The sequence below is a fragment of the Phalacrocorax aristotelis genome, chromosome 14, assembly GCF_949628215.1.
Source record: "Phalacrocorax aristotelis chromosome 14, bGulAri2.1, whole genome shotgun sequence".
NCBI lineage: Eukaryota > Metazoa > Chordata > Aves > Suliformes > Phalacrocoracidae > Phalacrocorax > Phalacrocorax aristotelis.
Window position 1 is genome coordinate 4,145,907 of NC_134289.1, and position 23,546 is coordinate 4,169,452.

At 50.2% G+C, this 23,546-nt stretch overlaps 1 long non-coding RNA gene across 1 annotated transcript in view; it reads left to right on the forward strand.

Moving 5' to 3' along the window:
* The window catches only part of LOC142064559 (uncharacterized), a 200,819-nt gene extending 183,781 nt beyond the window's left edge, over nt 1-17,038 (forward strand). The window contains exons 17-20 of the long non-coding RNA XR_012663151.1: nt 5,247-9,297; nt 9,397-9,593; nt 10,205-10,722; nt 11,259-17,038. This is a non-coding gene — a long non-coding RNA (uncharacterized LOC142064559). The remainder of the gene's footprint in view (nt 1-5,246; nt 9,298-9,396; nt 9,594-10,204; nt 10,723-11,258) is intronic.
* The last annotated feature ends 6,508 nt before the right edge of the window (nt 17,039-23,546 follow it).

Consider the following 23,546-nt stretch of genomic DNA (forward strand, 5'->3'; position numbering starts at 1 on the left):
TGTGTGCCAGTATCAGCGAGAGAGAGAATGGAAGTGTTAGTGCCTCTGGCAATGCCTTTGCAAGGCTGTTTGTCATCCCAGCACAAGAAGAAGCTGAGCGCACACAAATATTAAACTAATATTTTTGGCGCTTGGTGAATTTTGATCGTCAGTTCATGGTGCCTGAGGCAGCAAACAGGAATGAGATGCAGTATCCCTAAGCTTTGTATTCACGGCTGAATTGATGCTCCTTTTATATTTATTTATTAGTATGTATGGCACTTAGTATTGCTATTTATCTGTTGCGTGAGAGAGAGATGCTAATGATAGCCAGTAGCGGGATCCAACCAATACTGCCAAGTCAGGAAGCAAAACAGCAAAATAAACTGTTTTTGGTCCTCAAGGGGCTGCATACGCTAAATTGATGACATGGCAATTTTGTACTCAAATGTGACTGGCAAGATGGCTGAGGATGTGCAGGATCACTGGAACAGACTCCGCATTTCCCAAATCTCTGCAGTTTGATACCAAAATCCTTCATCCTATGTAGATGTGGGGAGAATAAAAAAAAAAGGAACCTGAGAGCTGGTTAATCACCAGAAGGTCACGACTAGCGCGGAGGCTTTTGCACAGCTGTGGGATGGAAACCTGTCCTCTTCCTCCAGATGTGCCCTAAATTGGTGCTACCAGATTTGACTTTGAGGAGCCAGGATGCTTTTACTTGGACAAATGAAAAAAACAAGGAAAATAAACAAGGTTATCAACCCATGCCCCTTCCGAAAAGACGAGGCCACCCTTCGCACTCCAAATAGCCGCGCTGTTGGTGGAGATGCGCTTTGTGGAGAGCGTACCAATTATGTGGGCTTTTTCAGAGCCCGGGAGCGGTGCGGGCTGTTATTTTCTTGAGTGAACAAGGACGAGGCTGAGAGGTATGAGAGGTGATAGACAGCTTTGCAAGGAAACTGCAGTTAACCCAGAGTTAAATTGAACTCCCTGGGAACATCAGGAGCCAAAGCCAGACTGTGTGTCACAGCACACGACGGCAAGCACCCCCCCAGCTCACCGCATGTGGCCTCGCAGAGGGAGCTTGCCCGGCACCAAGCTCCTTCCGATGGGGAGGTGCGGGCAAATTCCAGTGTTGTGCGCCTCGCTCAGACCTGGGACAAAAATGAGCTGAATGACAAAGAGGAAGGACAAGAGATTCCCTGTTTCTCTTCTCACCCATCTTTGAGGGTGATTATTCCTTCCCAAATTCCTGGCAATTTCTCCCAGTGACCAGCAGCTCTGTCTGGCATTGCTGACTCATAACTGCTGGAAGCTTCTTTGGCTGAATTCAGAGTAAGGAAAATTTATGCATTGGCTTTGATCTTGCATGAAGTTGTTTTAGAGAGGGCAAGGGGCAACCCAAGAAAGGGGGGGGGGACGGGACAAAAGATGTAGCGAGGGAGAGGTAAAGATGAAGGAAAATGAGATAAAACCCAAGAAAGGAAAGGTGTAGGTGGATTTTAAGCAATGGGGAGAAACATTCATCTGATCCAAAACCAAACAAATGAAGTCTGATGAATGATGCAAAATGATATGCTGTGGTTGATTTCTTATTGCGGCAGTGATATTAGTAATAAAATCGATAGGAGTAGTTGGCTAGGTCTAATAACTACATGGATCCGATTAGACTGATATTACTTCTCCTAATAACCTGCTATTGCGCACTAAGTAGGAACAGATATCATGCCTGTTAATTAAAGCAGGGGCTCCAGCACTTTTGTTCACTCATAGTCATAACTGGAAATGGCTAGTCCATAGCCCAGCAATTAAATCTGTCCTGAAGGGTCTTTATAAATGAAAATAAAGAGAGAATCTGCACTATTAAACAGCAGCTGCCTGACAGCCTGGCACCATGGGCATGTGTGACAACCAGGTGAAAGGCGTGGGAAACCAAATGAATTCAGTGCGTGAAAAATCAAGGCAATTAAAACCAGGCTTGGCCTCAGCTTTGGACCACTCAAAAGCCCCAAAATAGACTTTGCAGCAATTTTTGAGATTCTGCCATCAGGTTTTGGGGGCTATGTTTCAAGCTGGAGTGCAACCAAAGCCCTTCAGACGTTTGTCAGAGGACTGTGTTGAAACGTCTGCCTCCAGATGAGACAGGTCAGGCTGTGGGTCACCACCTCCCCCTTGCTTGAGGTGAGCACCGTGCCTGTCGTCTTGCCTCGGAAACCTCCCTGGCGAACTCCTGGCCTCAATCAATGCGCTTCCACGAAAAATGCCAGCTTAGAGAAAACAGCATATTTAAAAGCAAAAGGCACGCCGGGTTTTATTGAATTTGTTCCAAATGGTTCTACATTCAATCACCCAGAAACTGTCTCCCTGCAGGCAACAGTTTCTTTTACTAACGAGCGTTTGCTGTATGAAATAGCCAGTCTAGTACTTCACAAGTTCTTTACTCCGACTGTGCACCTGCCCTGTGTCGCCTTCCTGCTTTTCTTGTCTTTTGGGGCTTCTTCATGTTAATGAAACAATCTGCAAAGGGGGAAGGAAGAAAAAAAATCCAAGACATGAGGTCACTTCAGGTCTGAAATGTGGTGAGAAAGGTGTCGTGTTCATCTCGGATCCTGGCAGGACTGGAGAAACACACTTCGGGTTGCTCTCCTGATCTCCAAGCAGAGCAGGTCCTAGTGGAGCATTTCTGCTGAGGCGCAGCCTCACATGCTGTGCTGCAAGAATCACAGACTTGTTAAGGTTGGGAAAGACCCTTGAGATCATCGAGACCAACCGCTAACCTGTCACTGCCCAGGCCACCACTAAACCGTAGCCTCAAGCACCGCGTCTACCCTTCTTCTAAATACCTCCAGGGATAGAGACTCAACCACCTCCCTGGGCAGCCTGTGCCAACGCCTGGCAACCCTTTTGGTGAAGAAGCTTTTCCCAATATCCAACCTAAACCTCCCCTGGCGCAGCTTGAGGCCGTTTCCTCTCGTCCTATCGCTTGTTACCAGGGAGCAGAGAAGAGCAAGGATGCTCTCGGCTTCCGCAGAGGCTGGCTGTGGGTCGGCCACGCCAGACCAGTGCATACAGTGCTTTGCCTTGCTCAGACCTGATGTTCAGTTCCCACCAGCTTTCTCCTGGTGTCTCTGCGGTGCAGCCAGGACGTTACAGAGGAGCAGGCTGTCCCGTACTGTGGCGTTGCAGCCCACATGGCTGCCTTCGACCCTCTTCCACTGGTCTCCTCCTTGCTTTTGGTTTTATTTTTTTATCTTAAAAATATTTTATTTTTTTTTAAAAAAAGCAACCAAAATACTTCTTGAGGGTGAATTTTGCTCTCCTGTCTCTCCTTCCTTATCCTTCCACTCCCCAGTTGTGGCTACTGTCTCTGGTGTCACACCCGGGGGACTGCTATGCATCCCAGCTGCGTCGGGGCAGGGGTTTAACCCCTACCTTGGGGAAACTTTGCCAAAGCCAGATTACAGACCTGACTAATCAGTCTGGTCGGCTCAGTGTGGGCTGAGAGAGATGTCTGCCTTGCATCTCTCAGGTGACAGCCATTTGCAGGAGGGGAGGGCTGGAGGAGCAGGCTGCTCCTCTCCCTGCCCCTTTCAAACCTGTGCTTTCAGGAACAACAGGAGTTTTGGTGTTTGTGTGTCTTGCAGAGCTGGAAGAGGATAAAATTCTCCAGCTGCCCAGGAGGGAAAGAGAGAGAGAGACTTTGAATTTCTTCCTTTAAATCATAAGTCACTTTAATTGTTTTCTTCTTCCTTTTTCTTGCTCTTGCTGCCTGCCTTTGAATCAAGGATTTATCTCTGCTGGCACATATACGCAGGGCTATTGCTGACAGTGTTGTCTAGCAGAACACCCGCAGACTGAGTAGCTGCTAACGCTGCTACCGAACCGCTCCCCGCACTGCCAGGACCCCCCTCCCGCCTGCACCCCGTGCACAGCAGCACCTCCCACCTCGCTCCCAGCAATCAAGGCGCAAGAGTTTAAAAGCAAAACTGCTCAGATGAGCAGAAGGGATGGGGCAAGGGGCAGAAAAATGCACTGAAGAGACTGGGAGACAGAGGCTGACTATCCCAAAGCCAAGGGGGAAAGCCCACAGAATTCCCAGGGTAAGGACTGCACTTGGGGGCTGTGCTGCTGCCCTGTCTCGACAGCATCCCAAGGTGGATGCTGAAGGACAGCACACACAAAACAAGACAGATCATGTTCTGAGACCAACTAGCAACCACAGCTGGGTTTGCCCTGCTGTGGTTTCACAATTAAATATCCCAGAACTTTGCCTGTCCTGCCAAACTTGGGTGTAGATGCTGTCCCAGCACAGCTGGCGCCCTGATAGCTGCAGGGTGTGGGTGAAGGGATGCTCAGAAAGCATTTGCATGGGCATCTACCCCTGAACCTGCTCTCACACCTACACCAGAGGGGTAGATCCACCCTGTGCAAGGAGCCAGGTACCCCGCAGCATGCCCCTTCCCCATGCAACCATCCTCGCTGCATCGCTGCTGCCTCGTTTCAGCAGCCCGGCAGACATCGGCAGTGCATCCAGCCTAAAAATAAAAAGACAGATTGTCCACTTCAGCTGTAATTACTGACTGAAAAGACCCAGTGGGGAAAAGAAGGGGTGGAGGATGTGGAAGGGAGGACAGCAAAGCAAAAGAAGAAAGGGAGAAAGCAAAAAAGAAACACATCCTTGAAGGGGTTATATCAATCGTTCAGGCTTCTGCCCATGCAAGGTCCCTCTCTGGTTCCTGGGAGGGATAACCGTGTCCTGCACTGGGGAAGCATCGCCTGAGTGATTAGCTGGAGCCGTGGCTTCCTCAGGATGCAGAGGGAGGGGTTCTACCCTGAATTATCCATCCATCCATCCCAAATTATTTGTCCACCCCACTCCTGCTGTTCCCCAGCAAGCAGGGCTGGCTGGTGTTGCTTACCCTTGCCTCGAGGCCAAGCCAGGCTCTTTTTCGGGCAGCATCAAGCTCTGTGGTGTGCTTGGCTGGTCTTTGATCAGCCCTGGCCTGTGCTGACATGCAGAGCCGCTGGTGAACGCACATGGAGGGGGGAACTTCCTCTTGTCAGGAACGAAGACTAAAATACCCGAGAATGCTAGATCCATGAAAAATTTTTTTTGGGCTTCTTTTGCCACCCTCCCCACCCCATATGTATCCAATTTGTTTGTGTCTCCGTTTCTCTGGAGTCTTTAAATATAATCTTCCCCACCAACTCGGTCCTATTTGTAGAGCTGTGGTTTGGCTTACATTTATTTCTTTGTTTTCAAGTGTATCTGCCTCACCAACTGGAGAAGCCGATGCTCTTTGGCCAGACTGCACGGGAGGGAAGTGCGATGCCGGTGCTCCCAGCAGCGCTGCCGGCCCCGGGCCTTCCTCTTGCCCCAGCCTCAGTGAGTGATGACGAATTGTGGGTGACAGAGGGGGCAGGGTGATGGGAGCAGCAGAAAGCAGCACGGGTGGCATTTCTCAGCACTGCAGTAAGGAGTCAGAGGCAAGGATGGGTCCTGGGGGAGCAGTGACACGGGTCACCCAAAGGGTCAGCAAGGGGAAGGCGGTCATGACCCATGGTAGGGAAGTCTTGGGGTTGCAGCCTCCGGGCTCCTGCGCCTGCTGCAAGATGGAAGTGACGCAGCTGCTCCCACATGGCTCCATGAGCAAGAAATGTACCTTGGGGACAGTCACCCTGCCACCCTCTGGCTTCCCGCCCCCTCCAGCCCCCTCCAGCACCCAGCAAGCTTTGAGAGGCCACCTACGAGTCACTCCCTGGGAGACCGGAGAAGCAGTACAGCTGGCCAGAGGCAGCATGACAGATGGAGAGGCACACGCATACCCCAAGCCTACAGCCGAGGCTAGGCCTGTGCACGCTGCCTCTCTTTAAAATACCAGCAATGTCCCGTCATTATCAGCTAATGCCCTCTAATGGGTCCATTAAACAGCTCTGTCTTTGCCTTGGCTTCTAATTCCCCCGCCCCTACTCATACTCAGGCGGCATTACCTGCTTCAGAAGATACGATCACGCTACTTAATTCTTTCTAAATGACAGCGCTGAGCCAGCAGCAGAGTGCCGTTCACCCTCGCTTGGCCAAGCAAGACCCCTGGATGCCGGCCCGAGGGTGGCGGAGGCAGGGGAGACCCGGCTCTCGCTCCCCGCTCCCTCACCCAGCTTTCCCCTTCGCCGCTGCTGCGGCAGCGGCGTGGGTGTCCCTGAGGGCACCTCCCTGTAATTATAGCAGATTTATAGCAAATAGTTCCTCCAGCCCCGTCTCCATCCCTGCGGCGCAAAGGGCTCTTTGCTTTATCTCTACCTAAAGCAAGTCTTACCAGTCTGCTGTGGAGCACGAGGCTCGCTGCCCCTCCAGCCACGCCAGCCCAGATCGCTGCTGGCTGCCAGGGCAAAATATTCCACGAGCCCCAAGAAGGCACCCATCGCCATCCCCTGTGTGCATCTCCATGTAACAGTCTCTTAAAACACTAGGGGAACGGGGACTGGAGTGAGTGAAAACTGACTGTTTTTTTGCTCAGTACTTGGTTGGCTTCCTTTGGAGTTTGGAGAAATTTTTTAATAGCGCTGACTATTGATAATATGTCACTAGGAATTTGATTAGCGCTTCACGGCACAAGCACTAAAAATACAAGGTCCTGTTCCCCAGAGTGCTTGGAACTGTTGAGGGAAAGCAAACTCAGAGGAGCAGTAAGGTCACGGAGAGACGTGGAGCTCCCAGGAGCACAGCCAACCGAGGCGACTGCGGGGGACGGGCCTGAACAAGGCTCCTGGGGGCCCCGGAAGAGAAAAGTGAGACAAGTGTGGGTCTGTTGGGAGCTCAGTGTCTGCACTGAAGGGCTGGTGCGGCATCGTGATTTCAGGATCTACCACTACCACATGACCTTGGGTCAAGACATTTGCTTTTCTCCACTCCCTTTTTCCTGAGGATGGGGGAAAACAGGGCTCCGGGGGCTCTGGGATCCACGGGTGGACCATGGCAATACTGATTTTGGTTATTCAGAGGAAGGGCAGAGGAAAACGTAGACAAGAAGAGCCACCGACCCGAGAGGTATGGCAAAAATATGTTCACCGTTCCGTGTCCTGTAGCAGAAGGTTATTTGTAGCATAAGGCAGTGACAGAAATAGCCTTTAAGACAATATGGCCTTTCCTGCAAACTTACTGCACATTTTACTCTCAGTTTTATGTGTCAGTTTTATTCCTAATGACCTCTGATATGGCAGGCAGGCCTTCATCTTCTCCTTTTCGTGCTGGGCTGTACACTTCTTGAGGTTCGGCTTGGTTTTTTTTTTTCCCTTTCCGTGTTGCTCTGTTATAATGTCATGCTGAGCTGCTAAACCCAGCTGCAGTTTTGACAGATGATGTACTAGTTCCCTCTGCTTTAGATTTGACATTTTCATGAGCACTAAACACAAACGCTTACAAATTTTAAAAGGGAAGAGAACCCCCCTCACCACCACCACTCTCTCCTGTTTTTTCCGGTTTGGCTTCATTTTGGAGTTGACGAAAAATGCCAGATTAATGGCCCTCGAAACTGAAACTCTCTATTTAGCGGCCGAACAAGCGGGGTGAGGGAAGCCACCATGCTTGTTGCTCCTCTGCTGCTTCTGCAGCAAGCCTCACCCCGATGGTAGCGCCGTCCCTGGCACCCTCACGCCGCGGCTTCCCGCTTCTGCTGCGGCGACGGTGTCGCTCGGAAGGCGCCGTCCCTGCCATTAGCCCCTCTCCCACCGCTCCGCAGTTCTGGATTTAGCCCACGAAGCTCTAAATATTTCCGTGCCATGCTGCTAGATGCAGCAGCTCCCTCCTCCTTTGCGGCCAAGGCGGTGTTGTGCAACCAGTTTGAGAGGGATGATCCTCTGGATGTTGGGAGGGAGGGTTAGCCCCAGAAGGGAGCCTGTGCTGGAAGCCCGGTCTCCTGGCAGAGAAAGGGCAGGGAAAATGGTGGGAAGAGATTTAGAACCAACAGCCCATGCTGATATTCTGGGCGCTTTCATGCTGCAGCCGAAGCAGCGATGGGGAATTTTTCCTTCCACGTTGGTGGAAGTGGGATTTAGGCTATTTATCTTCGATGAAATGCCAAGTAATGGTTGATTGTGTTTAGAAGCAGCAAAAAGATATTATAAATAGTGCTTCCTGCCCCAAGACAGGACGAGAAGTAAGAGTGAGGAGACCAGATCTGATAACCGTCTGCACGCATCCTTTTTCGTGCTGTGACTGATGCGACTCCAGTAACTACAGTGGGTCTCGGGCTAGAGAAGACGTTGAGGCCTGTCAGCATTTCTGCCACCTGAAGAACTGACTAACCTTGCATTGGGATATTACAAAACGGGGAGTAGTCTGGCATGGCAGGGTGTAGAGGCCCTGTTTCCACAGGGTAGCTCAGGATAACGGAGAGGGAGATGCCATGGGTCAGTTACTATACAGAAGGAAGGCAACCCTAATTCTGAGGGTGGTGGGCTCACCTAACCTTGGAAAGATGAAGATCTTCAAACTCTGACCAAGACAGAGAGGAGCTTCAGGCTGCTCTTTCTTGTGTGAAAGCACTGTGAAGGGAAGGCAGCAAGGGCTTGCTGTGCCGTCAACTGACAAATCAAGGCCAGCTGAAGGAAGAGGGAGGAGGACATCAACACCCATAAAGGAAATCCACCCAAGTCTGTTCTCAGCACCCTGCCAGTTTCTGTGCAATGAATTGCTGATCCTGTTACTGGTGGAGCTGAAGCAGTGTGAGATTTAAGAGGTTGGCGTAGATGACCGTGAAGTTGCCCACGTGAAGGCTGGGTCAAATCTTCGGGTGGGCTGCACCCAGTTGCACGGCATTGGAGCTGCAAGTGTTGTGGAGGAGGTGGTGTTTTGGTCCTCTGCTGGCATCTTGCAGAGGTTTGGTCTTCAGAAACAGCAGGCACAGCGTAGGAGCTTTCCTCCTCTTTTTTTTTTTTTTTTAACTGAACAGGTGAAAAAAGAAATCTTTCTTTTATAGAAAGTAAGTGCTTTCTTGCAACACCTTAATTCTAAATGCTAGAGGGAAGATTATTTTCCCTTGTTTTGGGCCCATTATCAACCCATCACAGTCACACTTCATCAGCTGTACTTTGAGCTTAAACTGTGAGCTCCTTGGGCCAGGGCTGCCTCTCGTACACAAACCAGGGGTGTAAATAAATGGAAAAATAAACAGCTTTGCAGAGAGAAGTGATCACCAGTTTTGTGTTGATGCTGCTTCGGGCACTTGTGGAATCAAAAAGGCTTCGCACCGTGGGTCACCTCTCCACCAGCTGGCATGCAGATGTTGACCTGCTTGCTGCCACCTCAAGGAAAAGGCACGTGCATCATTTACCCATTAATACTTTGCACTGAAAATTGGAAGTGCCGTGTAAATCCTAAATTGCATTATTGGGGTGTTTTTGTTATTACAACAGAGCCAGAGGAGCAGCAGCAGGCGGGAGCAGCGCACCCTGCCTGTCCGCAGGCATTGCAGCATCTCATCGAGAAGATGGTTTTGCTATGCTGGCCACCATCTTCTGCTTGCATGGGGAGCACTGACCCATGACATTGCCGTGGGCGAGAAGGGAGAGGAGGGAGGCCACCTCTGAGAAAGGCAGGCACAGGCAATCAGGTAATATTTCCCTTTATTCCCTTAATTTCACAGAAATTAACGCTGTCTGAGGCATAAAAGGGGAAAAAACCAGAGTACTTGATCCTGCTTGCTGTTTGTGCCTTCTTCCAAGCATGGAATTCACGTCCACCTCTTGGACCCTCAGCGGCGGGACATCACCTTGATGGCCCCGCTTGGGCCCTGGGGCAGGAGCCCATGGTGCGTTCTACCTCTGGGCTTGAACATCAGCCCTGGGGGAAACGATGGGCGTGGAGAAGTGGGAGCAAAAGTCCTCGAATACAGCAAAACTGGGTTGCTGCTGGAGACAGCAGTCCTGCCGGGTTTGGTCTGGAAGAAGACAGTAAAACAAAAGGGACAAATTTTTGCTGGCATCATGACAATGCTTTTCTCAGGACCCTCTTAATCTTGATCCTACATGCTCTGCTGAAAAGAGCTGGCGGGCAACTCTGACACACACCATCCCACTCCGCGGGAGGAGCACATCTTAATTAATTTCAGGGCTGAATGGATGGGCAGACTCCTCCGCCGGAGGAGCGCCCACTCTAACATCCCCTCTGAGATTTCCCAGTCAGCAGCTTGCGGTGAAACTCTCATTTTCATTTCAAATCCAGGCAGAGCATGGCTGGGCACCGGCAGGAGAGGTGGCTGAGCGGAAGCCCGTCGGGATAAGAGGCAGAGATGTGGCCATTCATTTCCCACTGAGGCATCCTGCCAGTTGCACACAGCAATACTTCGCATGGGGAAGTTATCAGGGAGCAAACCCAGCTCCTCATCTGCACCCATGGGACCGCTCCTCTGGGCACCCCCAGGCCCCAGCAATGCAAGTGATGCCAGGGAGAGCATCAGAGGCACCGGCCCCGCATCACGCAACAAACAAAGGGCACAGGTAAGTAAGAGCTACCCAGATGATGCCTCTTTATTTTTTTAGTGATCTGGAGGAAATGCATGTGTTTGGGAGATTTGAACAGAAGTGGCAACAGATGCCCTGTGTAATAAAAAAGAAAAGCCACTATTACGCTTTCAGGAAGAGAAGAGAGAGGAGAAAAACTGCAGGCATCAGAGAGAAAAACATGCAGAATTATGGAAAGGCAATATTTAATAGTTCACCAATCACATTCTCATTTCCAAGGTATGTTACCCCCAGAGCTGAATTAAGTATAGAATCTATTTATGTATTATTTTTTTTTAAAAAGCACAAAACCACCACCAAAAATAAGATGTTCGTTGCTACCCCTCTATTAGGAGACTTCTATTTCTCACGCCTGCAGCGATGCATCCCCCAGTTTTAGGCAGCCTAGGGCAGTCCTTGTTCTCCATCACCAGACAGCCCCTTCCCCATGGCTGGGGAAGCCCAGGGGGAAGTCACCTCGCTGCTTGCAGGGGCTATGCTTCGTGCCCCGCAAGGGAAATTAGGCAGTGGTTTGTTTTTTTTTTTTTTTTTTAAGAACATCGCCATAGGGGCTGCGTCTCACCCTTCACACCTGAACGTTTTCACTAGCACAACCCCAAATTTAGTGAAACTCGTGCTGCTTGATGGAGGGTGGGAAGAGGCAGTTGGTAAAGGCGAATGGGCAGTTATGAGAGCTGCTTATAGCAGCTTCACCTCTAAAGGTTGTAACAGGGTGAAATCAAGGTCCATCTAGACCAGTATCTTTTCTTCTACAGTTGCCATAGGCTTATTTTCAGGGAAGAGTGAAAACAGGTAAGCTGATACGACGAGTCCTAACCTCCTCATCTTCACATCCCCGTGCCATCGCTTGCTATGTCCTTCAGCAGTGGAGCTTATTCCCCTGTGCACAAGGCAGAGGTTCCAGGTCCCTCCGCTACTGGCAAAGCTGGCGTCAATGTGCTAAGGCTGCTATGGATCAGATAGACCGCAGCTCTCATTGTCCCCTGGCTATCGGTATCTAACGGGTGACTCTTCTCTTCCACCTCCATTGTGGGACCCTCTTGTTCTGCGCTAATATCCCACCAAGCACAATAGGACCCATGAATAGGCCTTTTAGGCACTGCATTAATACCACGACGGAAAAAAAGCATAACCATCCCTAAATGGACTAGCTCTTTCAAGGAGGTATTACCTTTAATCATTTTTAAATTTGTGTAAGGCAACTTGGAATTACCTACAAAGGACTCTCTATAAAACCAGATTGTATTGCGTTTAATACCTATGCTTTTAGCCCTCTCTTTCCTTATTTTCCTGTACTTAGATAGATTTTCCTCTAGAGGACTGTATTTTTTTTTTCTTTCCAAGTGTCTGTGCTGGCTCAAAAGTGACTCAGTACTTCATCAATACCTCTGGTGGCTGTTGGTACAGCCACTGATGGGAAGCTGGCAGAGAATTATTCAGGTGAAAGCCTCCAAGAAAAATCAGTCAGGGGAAGGTTGGTTAGTTTGCTTGTTTTAAATCTTGATTGTTTTCAGAAATGGGGGGAAACCAGAGACACAGCCAGAGAACAGATTTTTGAGAATGCTAGAAGTATTTAAATACTCAGTGGAAGGAGGTTGGAGTTTATAGCAACATACCACATTACCTTTTTTTTTTTTTTTTAAAAAAAAATAAAAGCACATTTCCAATACCATTGCACTTTGCAATGAGGAAAAGCCTGTAAGGAGGTAAGAAAGGCCTTTCTGGTTCAGCTGAAAAGCATGCCTGCACTTACCACAAAGGCTGTCCTGACTTACAACTGTTTTCCTCTCTGGGGAATCCCAGAGTCTGATGTGATTTCTCTGCCTAGTAGTACCCAACAGATTTTCCTCCCTGCCTTCGCTCCACCCCCTGTGAGCCTACACAAGCAGCTTCCTCCCAAAGAAGTTATAGGCACAGAGCAAAGGTGTTGAAGTTTGCAGGTGGGCACATGTTGGGGGGAAAAAAAAAAAAAGTAAAAAATTCCTTAAAGGGTCAGATTTCCTTGTAGCCTTTTTACCTTGGTATGTGCTGCTGTCCTCCAGCACGAAGGCTCAGCCCGGAGCGAGCAGGAGGAGCCTCCCTGCCTTTCCCCCCTTGTCCTTGGGAATGAAGCTTACTCCAGGTGCTTGCAGGGTGTTAAAGCCCCCTGAAACATCTTCTAATGCCAAGTGATGAAGGATGCAGTCCTCCTGCCCTACAGCAGGGACCAGTCCGATGGGACCCTGAAAAAGTGCTGCTTTCCACCTGGGACTGAACCAGGTCGCGCCATTCTGCAGCCCTTTCAGTGCTCCGCTCAAGGGATGCTCCGCTGTCAAAATCCTCCCCCGGGAGTTTCCACTCCAGCAGAGCATCCTGACCTTGCAGCACTGAAAGTACCTGAGGAAGACCCACATCGCTTCTGCATCTGGTTTTGGGCAGCCGAAGAGAGGAGCAGCAGCTCCTTAGCACCTGGCAGACATCTCTGCTTGAGAAACCCAGCCCCTACGGGCAGCGCTTTCTCTGCGAGTCTCGCTTTCCTCCCCTCTTGCTCCCGCCCCACGCGGTGGATGTTGTGCTACACGCTGCGTGTGCCATCCATCTTTCCAACCATGTGCTGTCACATCATCCAGGAAAGGGCAGATTAACAAACTGGTCTGGAAGGGGTTTCTTCATTAAAGGGAGACTGTTTTGGTGGGACAACAGCGACCTGTATCCCTCACCAGTCTCCGAGCGCTTACAGGTAATGCTTGCGCTCGGGGGAAAAAGGTGTGGGGCCAAACTTTAGGGAGCCCCTTATTAAAGCACTTGCAGCACGTCGCTGCATCGGCCTGTGAAAACGTGACTGTCACCCCGAGGCTAAACCCAGTGCTGAGGAACCTGACAGCCTAGGTGAAACCAGCCACAAGCGACTTCTCCCGTCCTCCTTGGGAGGGAAGATAAATGTCATAAGTCATCAGCCGTCACGGCTTGTACAAGGCACATTTTTCTCTCCCCGGCACCGAGCCGAAACTGCTCTGGATGGAGGGAGGGTGAGGGGCGAAGGGGAGCTGTGAATCCTGCTAAACTTCTCATGTCCCTTGGGCGGGTCTGTCAGCACTGATAGAAAAATGTGTGCGTAAAACTGGGGGAAACAAGGCGTGCAGCCGCCCAGGCACTGAGAAGGCAGCCAAAGCAGGCAGATAGATGGGTGTCTGGATGGGTAGGCATCTGTGCAATGCCGAATCCTGCGGAGATTGAGCATAAACTCTCAGCACCCGCCACCTTTGCTGAACAAAAGCTCTTTCAGCGAGCCACCGCTGAATGCAAGCGGCAGTGGACCGCAGGGGTCAGGAGCAGCTAGAGGGGCTGAAAGCCCTCCATCCCTTCCCAGGAGCTGCAAGGCCATCCTCCTCAAATCCCCTTTCTTGGCTGAAGTTGTACCTTAACTGCCCATCAGGTGGGCACCCATCAACCCCAGCCCCTAGCTCCTCCTGCGCAGCCCAAATGCCGTGGACAATATTCTTCTCCAAATTTTGTAGCTCTGTGCATGGGAATGAGCTCAGGGTAAACGTTTGCGGTGGTGAAAGGCCCGTTTCCTTCCCTTTTCCTGCCTTCAAGAAACTCGCATACCCCGGGAAAGCCTCCTTATTCTGGGCATGGAGGCACCAGCTCTGCTTTCTACAAAGCAAAAGCCATCCCAGCAGCTCACGGGCAAGGTGGCCATAAGAAAGCAGCGGACTGGAAAGGGTTAGAGTAAGGGGAGGAGATACGCTGGGAAGCCCAGCTTCCAGGTAGTTTAAGCTTAATGGAGAGTAACAATTCCTGTAAAACCAGTTAATTTCCCATTGCTGTCATTTCACGCTGCAAAGGCCAAGAAAATATTTTCGGTGCAGCGGGCAGTGCTGGGCTGCACAAGCGGGCAGGAACAGGCAGGGATGGGGATATTCATCCCAACAGGCAGGTGTGTTTTCTGTGAGCCAAATTCTGATGGGAATGATTCCCCTCTGCCCCAAGTTTGGATGGGGGATGAAATTATGGGTGTCCTTTTCCCTGAAGCCCTGGTTGTTGCTCCTTTGTCTCACTCATCAGGGCGAGAGGAGGTGATTCTCATCATCAGCCCATGGCAGAGACTTTCCTTGGGGATACCTGGAGCCAAATACAACTTCTGTGTATTTAGCAGTCTGTAGTGGAGCCCATGCATCTTCTTGGCATCTGTGGCATCCTGTAGGAAGCAGTCTCGTGCTCCAATACTCTCCAATCACTTATCCTCTTCTGACAGCATCCCCAAGCCATGGGCTCTGTCAAAACACCTCTACCCCAGTCGAGGACCACCGTGGTATTTCTGCTCTCAATTCACCCCAGGGAGAAAAGGACAAATCTTGCTGAATCCAGGGTGACATTTGGTCATGCAGATAAAACTCTGCTGCCAAACATTGCTGGGTGATGAGTAGAGCCCGGCAAATAATTCCATGCAAATAACTTGCTAAGTGAATTGAGCTTCTCTTGCCTCTCACAAACTGCCCGCGAACATACCGCGACCCGCCATGTCCTCAGGTAAACCAGCTATTGGAAATCATTTGCCACTTCAAAATTTGTTCTCGGGTTTATGGTGTTCAATAAGAGAGCTGCACAGATTGGCAGCGGCTGCTCACATAAATCACGAGGCATTTTCTTCCTGTTCCTAATCATGCCAGAAGTCAGTGGGGTGGGATGTGTCCCGGAGAGAGACAGTGGACACGCAGGATTACCAAATTTTAGAGCATTTCAAACCTTCGCCTCTCTGACCAATTAAGCCTTGTGTAACACATCACGCCAAGGGAAAATGGAGCCTGGCAGAGAACATAGTTCAGATTTAATCTTGCTGCATTGAGTTCACGCATAAATAATCACTTGTGAACTTGCTGCTTCGATCTGCCCCACTGACTGGCCTCTGTCAAGGCCTGGGAAAGTCTCCTTAGTTAGATGTTTTGCATAAGATGAGCCAGAGGAGAGGTGCCAAGGAGAGGAATGATTTTTTAACATGAACACATCAAGCAGCATTTGCAACATTTGCCCAGAGGGTATTCATTCCTGGTATCGTTATTTTCATGGTGGCTCTTTGCAATGATTAATTTAAAGTGCCAGCACCAGGAATCATGGGAACATATGAGAAACCCAGTTTTTCTTTTAAAATAGAAGTACGTTTCCTTTCCAACGTTACAGAAGAAACCTGGGAAAAGGTCATCCTTAAAGACATGTAAAACATCCCTCCGCGTCTTGTCTAATCTCATACTTTTTCATGCCATTTCTTAATTTGGAGAAGAAACCCTCTCATTTGGAGTGCACCATATGGTTGCAGATCACCAAAATGGAAAAGCCAATATCATCCAACCTTTTGCAGCAGATGCTTTGATTTTCCAGGGTGCTCAACAGCAGACACACCAGCCACCACCTTCAGTATGTCTTTCAAGAGCTTTCATGACAAAGTTGGGCTTGTGTTTCCCAAAGCAGTCAGTGAGGTGTGCAGGCTGGGGCTGATGTCTCCATCCATTACTTCCCAATGTATAAATTGAGTCTTCCCCCTTCTTGGTCACCGCTCTGTCCCTGTGCAAGGACGATAATTGCCGTCAGCCCTTGCCTGGTATGCCTTGTCTGTGCATTATTTGCCTGCCTTGATGACGCAGCCTACTTGTTCAGGCCATCTGATAAGGTCATCTCGTAGGGACTTCCGCCGTGGTCATGAGCTTGCCTTTTCTCAGACTTCCTAGCTTTTGGCCTCTTTACATCTGCTGCGTAGCGCTGAGAAACCTGTGGCCTTTGGTTGGGTACGTGGAGGAGGTGATGTCCATGTCCCTCTGTACTCCGTCTCCACCTCAGAAGATGGGACCTCTTGACTAAGGGTCTTTTTTTTCTTTGCTTTCCCCAGTCATAGATTTTGAAGCAACCTCTTATTGCTTGACAAGGCCAGGAAAAGCCTTCCCTGCAAATGTGCAGCATGCTTCCCTGCAGCTGTACTTTGGACATGGTGGCAGCTGACCTCAGTGCTTCCCTCCCCTTGTGAAACACATGCCTCTCCATCCCCATCCCAGGTGCCCCTGGGGGTACCTCTTGTTTCACTGCTTCCTAACAGAATGTGTTGTGTCCGCCTGGGCTACCGCTGCTCTCAGTCAGGCAGAAGAAAGCCGAGTTTCCTCCGAACCAACCCTGGAGACAGGCTAGCAGGGGGGTGAAGCTGCTCAGGCGTACAAGCGGTTGGGGTTTGATATAGGAGGTCAAGTGTGCTGCGGCGCAGGGCATCTGGCTGGATGCAGCGCCGCTGCTTCACCTTACGTGCCAGGTCACCTTCATGCCCGGTCTTCCACATGAGCATCTTCCCATGGAGGCAGTGGACCAGACCTCCGGATGATGGCCGGGCAGCAGGAGGAGGTCGCACTCACCACATTTTGCTTTGTCCACCCACTTGGGGTGAGCGATTTCACCCGTCAGCTGGAGCTGGAATTTCTGAAGCATTTCTGCCACATCCCTAACCCCAAACCCATCTGCTTTCACGGATGTTGCACGCACGTGCACGCTGCTTCATCCCCAGTGACCCTTCCCCGCCTTGACAAGTCACTGAGCAAGTCACCTCCTTGTGTCCCCCTGCCTATCCCAAGGCTCAGCATTCACCTTCTGGTTTTGTGGCACGCTTGCCTTTATTATAACCTGTGTGTCTCTCCCCTCTCTTCCCATCCCCTTGCATTAGGCACCCTGGGGTGAATCTCATCCCTGATGGCAAACCCCTTGCCTTTAACAAGCACAGGGCTCACAGTTATTTACTGGGGAAAGGATAAGCTACGGCATTTATATAAAACATATTAATAATTTCGCCCTTTCCCTCCACATTTACCAAATTGATTTTTGAACTGCTAGCAGTCGTATTGCAATAAATATAGTTGAAATCCATTGCACGTAATGGTTTATAAATTGTGAGTCATAATTCAGCGGGAGCCTTGGGTTTGGTTTGCTGGCTTCTGTCAGTGCGTGCGTGCGCGCCTGTGTTTTCCTTTCTCCAGCCCTTAAGCCTGCACTACTCTCCAGTGGAGTAATAAATTGGGAATAATAGAAGCTCTGCTAACTAAATTTCACTTGTCAGTTGTAAGATTTCACGCTGTGTGTTAAGTTCTTGCAAATAGCGCAAGGTAAAAAATAAAAATAAAATAACTGGCCCCTTCTCAGCTCTCCGGTCTGTGTTATCAGCGTGTCTGGATGGGAGGAGAGCTCCCGTTCACTGCTCCCAGCAGCGCCGTCGGCTTATCGCCACCATGAAAATGGCCCCTCGTGCCTCCGGGAAGCGTCAGTGCTGTGGGATGGCATAAGCTGCAGCTATTGTGTGATGGGGTTCCTTTGCTGGGGAGCCACGGGTCCCCCTGAGGCAGCGATGGAGGGGGGGGACTGGCAGGGGACTGAGTGCTGCAGCGGGATGAGGTAGCGGTGGCATCAGGTTATGTGGTCAGTTCACATCATGGGGTCCTTCCTCTGAACCATGTTTGATCGTTTCCCGAGCTGACTGTTTTCAGTACATCCCTGGATCTGCGTGGGACATGGCGGGCAGGAAGGTCCCTGGCGGGGGGGAGACCTGGGCGTGAGCGGCTTTGCCCTGGCTAACCCCCCAAAAGTTTGGCCCCGGCAAAGAAGAGATGCTTGGGGAGAAGGAGCATCCTACAGCGGGGCAAGGCCCCCCACCCAGGGGACAGCGCTGACCGCTGCCTCCACCAAAACCACCCTTGCGCAGCCACGCACAAGACACCACCCCTGCAGCCGCCATCCCCAGAAACGTGGTGGCAAAGGCACCGGGCAGGGGAAGCGGGAGGGTATCGTGCAGGCACCGAGATCCCCCCGGGGTGCGGAGACTGAGCTGGAGGTCAGTGCAGCGGCTGGGCAGGAAAATCCATATCTGCTGCAGATTTATTATCCATCGGGTGGAATGTAGCACAGATATTTTTAAAACGCGGGGCCATTAAGCTCTCCAAATGGGCCGGCTCACCTGCTATTTTAACAACACGTTGTGACACCATCTTATTTTATAAGTATTCCTTCTGGACTTATTAACTCTAAGCTGTCGCATCCCATTTTGAGAGAGGTAAATGCCACGAAGATGACCGCTCCGTTTGCACCGAAACGGTTTAATGAGTTTTTATGGGGCACAGGAAATTTAAGTGCCAGTCTGGAGTTTTGGAGAGGAAAACATTGGATCGGTTAGGAATGGTGGTATTCACATTGCTTTTGATTTTCCCGCTCTTTGCGTGGCTGTGTGTTTATTGTGGGATGGGTGCACGTCAGCTCACGGGGTCCCGGTCATGAAGAGGATGGGAATATTTAAAGTGCCATCCCGGCAACATGGAGTGTCTACAATAGCAGCACATCTCTGGGCACAGAGCCATTTTTGTGCCAAAAAACCCTTCTCCTGAAAAAGTAACCCCCTGCCAGGTGCTGGTGGTGGCCATCCCTCACCCTTGGGTGAGGGCTCGGGGAGAGGCAGCGCCAAGAGAAACGGGGATGAGGTCATGGAAAAGGGAAAACAAACTACGTCTCGCATCTGGGAATCGGCTGCCAGCACTGAAGAAGGGCGGAAAAAGGGGCTTTGTGGCTTCCCAAGCCCTTCACTGGTGGCGGAGGGCTGACGGCAGCCGCGGGGATGGGGGGGAGTGGGTTGCTCAGCTCTGTGGTCTGAGTCTTTTTGCCCAAATGAGTTTATTTTGGGGGGAAACGAAAATAAAAAGCTTTGGAGAAAAACATTCTGGGTTTGCTCATCTTGTAATGAGATGCCAGGAAGCTGGTGAGTTTGGGGGATGCTTGCAGCACCGCTGCTGCGCCGTGCCCGGTGGTGCACGTGGTGACAGGGGACCGACGCAGCGAGCTGCCAGTCAGCGTGGGACGGTGGGCCCCCCGCCAACACAAAGCAAGCCAGAGGGCTGCGAGGGGGGGCTTGGCCATGCTATACCCCTGATGCACGCACCATGCACCCCGCTGCTAAGGCAGGGGAGTCAGGGTGGCACCTTTGGCAGCCGCTTTCCAGCGCCAGCCCGTCGCCCGTTCCCCGGAGAGCGGCTTTCCAGCGGGAGCCGAGCGCTGGCACCGGTGGTCGGAGGAGCAAGCCAAGTAGAATCGTGACACATCCCAGAAAAAAAAACAAAGGAATGACTGCAAGGAGCTGGATTTGGAGGCAAGGAATGACAACATTTAACCCTTGGCAGGACTCGCTGCTCTCAGAGACGGTGCGGGGGATAGGCAGGTGAATTTGGGGGGAAGAGCCCAGTGCCCAAGGGAGGCACCCGTGACTCTGCACCCCTGCCTTTTTGTTGCCTCCGTTACAGCTCAAGGCGCACCCATGCACCTCATCTACCTGCTGAGGCGAGCAGGCTGGCAGTGCAGGCAGCTGAAGCCGGGCTTTGGCAGAGCCGAGCGCTGGCCCTGGAGCGCATTGGAGCCCAAACACCCTGACCGCCTCCCAGTGCCAGCTGCCCTCCTGTTGAGCCAGCCTGCCAGGCAGATGCAGGAGGCGAGAGCCGCCTGGGAGAGCAGGAGCTATAGGGTTGCATCCACAAGGCTGAGAAATCAGTAAGGTGGTAATTTGGGGTTGCTTAACAACAATTGGGCACAGGCTCCTCTCCTGGTGTGTGTTAGGGATAACTGTGTCCACCTGTGGAGGTTTTAGCTCCACCTGTAATGGGCTGTAATGCCATCACCTGCACCCTAGCTATTGCCTTTAAAGGAGGCTTGTAGATGCTGCCATTAGCTCCAGGATCTGGTGAGTAGGAGGTGTCAGACTTGGGTGCCTGGAGGCCCTGGAGCTGTTGGGAAAAGCTGCGTTGCCTGGGTGCTGTGGGATACACAGGTAGGCAATGTGGCAACTACAGCGTGCCTACGAGGGTTGTGTGCCTGTTGCAGAGGGTTTGGTGGTGTGTTTTGTTTTCAGGTAGCCCCTAATAATCATTTGCTGAGGGTTGTACTCTGCTACCAGTACTGCTACTAGCAGAGCTGTGGGAGCACCTTCTGGTTTTCACCTTTAGGAATAAAAGAGGAAACCTTGGTCCCAGTTCCTGACAGATCATTCTCCAAACTGCCTGTGCTCTGCCTTGCTTGCTTTCTCTCTCTTTTCTTTTTTTTTTTTTTTTTAATTGTTATGATCACAGCAGAGCTTTGCTTGGCAAAACTGAAAAAGTAGCCAAGAAGAATACACACAACTGTCCAGGAGAGATAATCTGTTGTTAAGACATGCCTGCTGCTCTAATTAGAATGGAAATGAAATTGGGTTTAAAGGGGAATTAACAGAAGGGTCCCTTATCCTGCCCATCTATTGGGCTCTCCCAGCCCTTTTGGATAAATGTGATGGGAAGAAAAAAGAAAGCTGATCCTTCCTGAAGCCCCCATCCCTTGGAGATCCCTCCAGATCCTGGACCTGAGTAATACCAGCAAAAGATGCTTGGCCAAAAGGTACCTTCGGCTTCAGTATCACCAGTGGTATGGGTTCATGCAGAGCTTGCTTCATGGCTGTCTCACGCCAATTTTTGGTGTCCAGGGAACAGGTAGAAGTAGATTGCCTGTGTCTAATATAAGCTGTTAGAAATTATTTTCTGTTTATTAAATCTTATGTTAGCACCATAGGTATCTTCCACTTCTTTGGGAGAAGGGTTAAAAGCCTGCGTCTTTGATGCTATTATAATGGCAATAATGCTGTTAGACTTTGCCTCTCCTTCCAAAGGGGAAGCACTCTGGCCCTTAGATCTGTCCCTTCAGGAGGAAAGCATGCAAATGGGCGTACTGTGTTATGTGGTCAACAGGCTGTTGTTGTCTGCTTTGTGATCCTTCCCCTCTTGACAACGTTTGGCCTTCTCTGGAAAGGTCTTCTCTCTCTGCATAGTTGTCACTGCTCTCTACTGCAATGACTCTGTCTCCTTGCACGTGGTTGTGGATTTCCAGGATGGAGTCGGCTCTAAAAGCGGCTGAAATTAAAGATTGGCAAATCTGATAAAAAGAAATATTAAGGTATTGACGTGACCCTAATAGCATCTGTGAGGACACTTCTCACAGTGCCTCATCACCCTGCCTGACACCTCTTACAGTAAGACACCTTCTTTCTGCTTTCACTTGAAATCTGGCTTTGCAGATTTAGAGGAGGAAAAACAAGATGTTAGCACTGTGTCAGCAGTTTGCTCACAAAACCAGAAAAGACGGCTTTAAAATTGTCTTGGGATGGTGATGGGGAACTCCAGGACCGGGACCAGTGAGGATCTCCAGCAACACGCTGTTTGCAGGTATCAGTGGGAGAAGCCCATCTATCAAAAGGAGAAGAAAAACCTGGCGTGTGGAAAGTCTTTGCCAACACAAATGTCATGTTGAAGTTTGAACCACAAGTCCCAGCAGGGAAGGCCTTGTCTGAATACCAGCTTGCATAGCAGTAGCTATGCCAGTTTTTATCCCTGTTGGCTGATTTGAATGTATTTATTGGCAGAAGTCAATGTTTGGACATATTTGCCGATTTCTGTGTTTCTAGACAAGACCCTTTGCAGCCATCTCGTGCCATGCAGCCTTCACCCTTATCTCTGAGCCTGAATTCCAGGGGCAGGACTCTTCCAACCAGACCTCCCAAAGAGCTCAGACCTTGGTTAGGTGATGGAGAGATGCTTCACCAGAGGGTTGCAAGCATCTTAAAAAAAAATTTAACTGCTTCTCCTCTACCCATCATCCTCCCAACATCTCCTTTCTGTTAACCTTTGCATTTAATACCTGTGCAGCTCCAGGAGTTAGCAAGGTAAGAGCAGTCGTGCTAGGGCTCCAAGAAGTCCATGCACAAAACCATCAGGACTGGAGGGAGACGGCGTCATAGGGCACCGCACACCTGAGGCAGAGAGTTCCAGCAGTAAACCATCATCCCCACTCAAAAAAGGGCATATTTTTTTCTTTCTAAATTTAAATCCAGCTCCCACCCCTGCATGTTTTCATGCTGTGAGAAAGGGGAAATACCTTTCTGGGACCATTAGTTAGTCTGTGCTCTATTATGACCCTCTTATTCAGCTGCTTTTTGAAACTGCCAGTCCCTGACCCATCAATCTCTCCTTGTCTCTGCTGGTTTCTATTACTTATCTTAGAGCCTCTTGTGTCTCAGCTATGTCTTTTCTTGGATTAAAAGTGCAGCAATATATTATACGTCCTCTGAGGAGTTAGGGGAATCTGATGAGTGAGCTCTTTGGAAATGCAAATGCTCAGGACTAAGCAGTTGCTCTACGCTCAAGTTTGTCTCGATGCACTTCTAGACAGGTACCAGAGTGTTTTGAAATGACACATCCACAACATATTAGAGATCCTCAGCTGGGCCATGCACAAAGGAAGGAAGCTACTTCTGGCTTTTCCCTTGGATTGAATTCCTATAGATCCCAGGCTTCTGCCTGACTGTCATGGCTTGCTCTAAGGAGACCCTCACTGATAAATGAGCAAATTGCTGGATGGCTGAAAAATGTGCACTCTGCGTCCTCTGTAATTTGTACTGCCACACAACTGTTTGTGGAAGTGAAATGCAATCGATGGATCAGACCAGAAGGCTCCAATTTAATCTCTGCAAACACTGAAGAGTCAAGATTTCTCTTGTTGGCTTTTTTTTTTTTCAGTGCCACCAGAGCACCATCCCATCCCACTCAGACAAAATCTTCAGGTAATTTCATACATTTGCACTTTGTTGCCTTTCTGTAGGCGAAGCTCCCTCCTTGTCCACAGGGTCAGCAGGCATACCATCTACATCTAACTGAAATCCTGTTCTCCTGGTTAAGGATTGGCAAAAATTAAGTGGGGTTTAATCTGTCAGCTAATTTGCCTGTCTGTCCTGGGCACTTCTGCTGAGAGGAGCATCTTTCTGACGGGCTTCTATCTCTTTTTCCACTCATGACTGCGTTTTGACACTGCTGTCCTTGATTCAAGACCCAGCTTGCCTCCTTTGCACTTGGCTGCCTGGTATTGCGATGGATTGGGGCTATGATCTTTGTTCTGAAGGGTTTCTGAAGGCATCTAATTTGGCTCAAGACTGAGATATGGCACAGCCCCTAGAGCCAACATTGTGTGTCCCAAGGAAACAT